Source organism: Saccopteryx bilineata, chromosome 2 (assembly GCF_036850765.1).
Source record: "Saccopteryx bilineata isolate mSacBil1 chromosome 2, mSacBil1_pri_phased_curated, whole genome shotgun sequence".
Lineage (NCBI taxonomy): Eukaryota > Metazoa > Chordata > Mammalia > Chiroptera > Emballonuridae > Saccopteryx > Saccopteryx bilineata.
In genome coordinates, this window is record NC_089491.1 from 101,061,527 (window position 1) to 101,067,526 (window position 6,000).

Below are 6,000 nucleotides of genomic sequence, written 5' to 3' on the forward strand. Positions count from 1 at the left end.
CAGCAGCTTCTCTAGAGGAAGGTGCAATGCAACTTCACAATGCCAGTACGTTCTTTGATTCTGGCTTACCACTCAGAACTAGGAGGCCTAGGGCCTCAGGAAATAATGCAATTCCTTCCAGTTAGCTGTAGCTACCACATGGTGCTTTCACTCCTTTCAGCTCTAAGTTGAGGGGTAGGAGGTCAATCAACCTTGATGACAGGCTTAAATAGCAAATGGCTCAATTAGAGGTATATGTGCTTACAGATGTCCAATTTTAAAAATGCAAGGATTCTGTGATGTGTATACCTTTTTGTCAAATGCTTTTAAACCTTGAAAAAGTGCAGACAGTAAAAAAATGAAAGTTCTCCCCACACTACCCCCGACTCCTGTCGGCCAGAGGTGAACACGGGCAGCAACTGGGTTTGCACCCTTTCAGATCTTCCGCATGTATAATGCACATCTTTGTCTTTAGAAACAAGTGAGATCATGTTACCTATACTGATCTACTTTTGACTTACTATATTGTTGTTATGTTTTAACACCAATATTAATACAGCTACTTCCTGTTCCTAGCTGCTTAGTATTCCATTGTATGGATGTATCATCTTTATTTAACTAATGACCCACTGATGGGTACTAAATGTTGTTTCTAGTATTCCCTCTTAAAAAAGCCAGTACAATCAATATCCTTGGCATGAATCTCTGTTCACTTATGTGATTATTTCGGTGGGACAGATTCTGAGAAGTGTATTGCTGGCTATGTGAGACAAATTCTAGAAAGTGTAATTACAGGTTAAAAGGTGAGAACATTTTAATAGCTGATACATATTTCAAAATTCCCTTAAAGTTTGCATCCATTTTTTACTCCGTCTCTCTAACACCTTTGCCAATAGTGGATGTAATCACTCTACATCATGGCCAGCTGAACAAGTAAAAAACTCTCATTTTTAATTTTATGTCCTTTATTATTAATTAAGTTACTCATGTTTCCATGTCAATGGAAATGCGTCAAGGTCATTTACATTTGATTTTTTTTCAAAACATAGTAATTCATATTCTTTGTCTATCTTACTATTATTGTATGTTGGTCTTTCTCTGTGGATTTACAAGAACTCAACATATTAAGAATATTAACCCTTTATCTAGAATAAAATTTATAAATATTTTCCCCAACTTTTTGTTTTTCTAACTTTGTTTGGGGGGGGTATCCTTTGTCAAATAAAAGCTGCTTGATTTTTTACTTAATTAAATGTTTACCTTTTCTTTTAATGCCTCTGGGTTTCATGTTATGCTCCAATCTCAAGATAATAGATATATTTAACCATATGTTGTTTTAGTAATTTTATGGGTAATTTCCATTTAAATCTTTCATCACATGGGAACATTTGCCTGTTTAGAAAGAGGTGAGTGTATAAACAACGAACTCCATGTAATGCCCTTTTCTATTCTGCCTAAATCCTTTAGAACTGTTCTCTCAGCCACCATTTTAACTGGCTTCTGTGTGGGGAGGTGGGAAGCTGAGGTCATGGAAACAAACTATGTTTAATATATTACTTGACGCACTCACGAGAGGTTTTGGAAGGTAGAAGTAAGCACTCTTCCCGTGGTTCTTCAATGCTGCCATTAACGAGGGAATTTAGAACATGTGAGGCTTCCCCGTATCAGTGCTCCAGCGTCCATCTGCCAGCTTGCCGGGAATCAAGCAGCAATGGTGACAGAGATAGCTTCTCAAGGTGACTTTCTATTCCCAGACCACAGTTTTGGACACCGTGGCCCATTTTCCTATACGTGAAAGGCAGTCACTTCTGGCTTCTGGCACAGCTTCAGTAGCAATGTCTAAGCGAGTGCAGTGGCTCCCCATGGACTCGGTTCTTCTTGTGCTGAGCTGTTCCGGGAGACTCAGGCTTAGGTGAACCTGCAGCCCCTCCAACAGTGCAGTAAACATCCTATTCCCAATATTAAGCCAGGTTCTGTCCAAAACTCCCAGAGCGACTACTACTTCCTACTACACTCAACACTGACCTACGTGATCTTTTGTTTACACATTTCAGTCAATGATGGACCAACTGCATTCATCCTTTTTTTTTTTTTTTTTTTTTGTATTTTTCTGAAGCTGGAAACGGGGAGAGACAGTCAGACAGACTCCCACATTGCGCCCGACCGGGATCCACCCGGCACGCCCACCGGGGGCGACTCTCTGCCCACCAGGGGGCGATGCGATGCTCCTCCGGGGCGTCGCTCTGCCGGGACCAGAGCCACTCTAGCGCCTGGGGCAGAGGCCAAGGAGCCATCCCCAGCGCCCGGGCTATCTTTGCTCCAATGGCGCCTCGGCTGCGGGAGGGGAAGAGAGAGACAGAGAGGAAGTGGGGGATGGAGAAACAAATGGGTGCTTCTCCTATGTGCCCTGGCCGGGAATAGAACCCGGGTCCCCCGCACGCCAGGCCGACGCTCTACCACTGAGCCAACCGGCCAGGGGTGCATTCATTCTTGTGGTCTCACAAGATTATAATGGAGCTAAAACATTCTTATCACCTAGTGATGTCATAGCTATCATAACTTTATAATGCAACATATTACTCGTGCATCTGTGGTGATGCTGGTGTAAGCAAACCTACCACATGGCAGTTGTACAAAAGTACATATATACTGTACGTAATTGTGTACAGTATATATGTACAGTACATACTACTTGATAACGATAATGAACAACTATGTTGCTGGCTTAGATATTTACTATGCTATACTTTTTATTGTTACTTTAGAATGTATTCCTTACTTATAAAAAATAATTCTGCTGTGAGCAATATGCCATGTTTCTCCAGCAGCCTCATGCATCTCGTGTTTACTGAGTCTCTTGATAGAATCATTTTCTCCTGTGCTTGATTTAATTTCACGTAGCCTACAATATATCCTAGGGTCTAGGCCTTCACATTCACTCGCCACTCACTGATTCACCCAGAATAACTGCTAATCATGCAAGCTCCATTCATAGTCAGTACCCTACAAAGGTGTAGCATCTTTTTTTATCTTTCATACCACATTTGTATTGTATCTTTTCTATGTTTATACACAAATGCTTGCAATCACCTACAGTATTCAGTACGGTTACATGCTGTACCTGCTGGTCACCTAGGATCAATAGGCTATTGCCCAGGTGTGTAGTAGGCAATACTACCTAAGTTTGCATAAGTGCACTCTATGATGTTTGCACAATGATGCATTTCCAACAATGCATTTCTCAGAATGTGTCCTGTCATTAAGCAGTATATGACTGTGTTTATCATATATAATTTTATATTCATATATAACTATTTTTAGAATTTCAGTTCCATTTCATTGATCAATTTGTTTTTCAATGATACTACATTGTTTTAATACCTAATATTTGGTTGAATAAATCAAATAAGTTCACTACATTTATTCTTCTCTTTCAAAGTCAATTCAGTTATTTTGGAATATTTTTTCTTCCACTTGAAAAATAAGAATCAGCTTATCAAGGTCTTCAAAATATTCATTGAAATTTTGATTAAATGGGATTATACTTACCAGTTAATTTGGAGATAATTATCTCTACAATATTGACTGTTTTAATTCACAAATGTGTTCACTCTCTTCACTTATACATTTCCTGTTATGTCATTATTCAGTTTAATAGTTATTTACAGAGATCAACTTGTACTTTTTTGTTGGATGCAGTATTAATTATTTAATAGTTTTTTAAATTATGAATAAGACACTTCTCCCAATTACATTTTAAATATATTTAAGTATAATATTTTAAAATATAATAATATTTGTTAAGCAATTTGTAGGCACCAACAATGTTATTCATATTATTCTTTGAGTATTATTCAAATAGAAATAACAATCTGTATGTCCCAAAATACTCATCCAACAATAGCTGACACAAATCTACATTTTTTTTCTCATGTTCAAGAAGCCCAGATCTAGGTAAGCAGTTGCCGACCTTGACCTTTTACCACACGGTCAGATGGATACTATAGTTCTAGCATTACATCCATTTTTTAAGGCAGGAGGAAAGGAAAATAAGGTTCACTAGTGACCTCTTTTACCTCTTTAGCCAGAATTTTGTCAAATATCACCCTGACTCCAAAACAGTCTGTAAAAGGATGTGACACTTGCAAATCCCAATGTGAGTACAGGCTGACTAGTTGGATGAGTTTAGGATTAGGTTCTGAGTGAGTCAAACTGTAACTTTCACTCATGGTAACTTCACCAAAACCTTGGAGGGCAACAGGATCATCAGCTCGAGTTGACAGTTGAGGAAACAGTGGTCACACAGCAGCGGGCGGCAGTGTGCCCACTCTCAGTTACTCATTAGCAACACCTCCTGAATGTAAGAAACCCTTTGTTTTTAAACACTAATATTTGTCCAGCGGCACTACTCAATTCTCCTGTTCCTTCTGTAAGCTTTGCCTTTCTAACCTCCTTTAAGTAAATGAACGTATTGCATCATATCTTCCTTGTAATTGTGATAACTCTTTTTTTATTCTGTCTCATTTCATTGTTGATGTCAAATAATAATAATATATAGTCTTGTTTATTTTCCTATTTAAATGTGAAGGCTTTACTGTTTCACAATTAAATAAAAGATTAAATTTGTCCTGAAAACAAAAACTCTTCAATACTCAACAGTAAAAATAGATAGCTTTTAGTAACAGAAAAGTCTTCTAGTCTGCACTTTAAAATGTGGTATTTCTTCCCCGCGGCCTGCTCCCAGCCACGTGCCACCTGAGGAGAAACTGGGAACGCTGGCTGTGATGTGGAAGAGCTGACTCCTGGGTCCCAAGAAGCTTCACAGCTCCATGAGAGATAGGAAAAGTGGACATTGTGTCTCTGCAAGATTTAGATAGTTGTCTCTCTGTGCTGCTTTCATTGAGGTCTATGCTATCAGTAAACCCATTTTTGAGAATTTTGCTTTATTTTACCTCTTTTGTGGTTTCCAGAATAAAGAAGGAATGGGTTCTCTTGGTTTTAGCTTCCCAGGAGTCAGAGCCTGAATCAAAGCTCCTGGGGCTCGGCTTTCTTGGGAGGGGCAGTCCTAAAACTGTGAGAGGGAGGAAAGACAGAAGGGCAGGAGTAGGGGAGATGACACAGGCGCTGTTCCTCGGCTGACTGCAGCTCCCCAAGGTGACAAGCCCCCTGCTCAGGGCTCTGGACCACCCCGCTGCCAGCATTGTGGGCGCTGTCCATCACATGCCTTCTACTCCTGAGCAAGCAGCAGAGTCCACAGGTGGCTGAGGCCGAGGGGTCTGGACAGGAGGGCACAACACAACAGGACCTGGGGACTTGTGCAGCGGGGGTTTTGTAAGGGAGTGGTCCTCTTCTTGTCTATTAGGGAGAAAGTCCTATGTGGCACAGGGCTGTGGGCAGCAACCATCCTGCATTATGAACCATCCTACAGAGGGCAGGGAGCAAAAGGGTCAAGTAAAAACACTGCCTGGAGGTGATGCCACGTGAGCATCACCCTTGGTTAACTCTGTTAAATCCAGTTCAACACACAGTATGGAGCAGGGCTGGGTCCGCTTGAGGCCAACGCACCCTGTGTGTGCGCAGAATCGCACTGAGTTCCTGGCCTTCACCGTCCAGTCCCCGCAACCGGGTCTGACTCTTAGTCCCAACACCTCTTGCCTCTTCATGGGATAGCAGGAGGGTGACACTCACCAACTGGAGTTTGAGTGCAGGTGCCAACCACTAGGCCAGGGAGAGGCTCCCCCAGAGATTTACACCTCCCAAAGCTTCCCGAATTCATCAGGAGATGTGTCGCTGTAAAGGTGAAATCTGGGTGCACAAAGTTGGCTTACTTTCCCAGCATTGAACATTCTTGAAAGAGGTCCAAACATCTGGGGCAGAAACTAATGTGTGTGGAGCACCCTGTAAGTGCTAAGGATGCAGCATGGTGCCCTGTGTGTGAGGTCTCTGCTGCAGCTCCCTGGCCAGTGGGTGGGGTTCACAGATGCCACTAAAGCAGGGAACACCAGGTGCCACTATTGTACT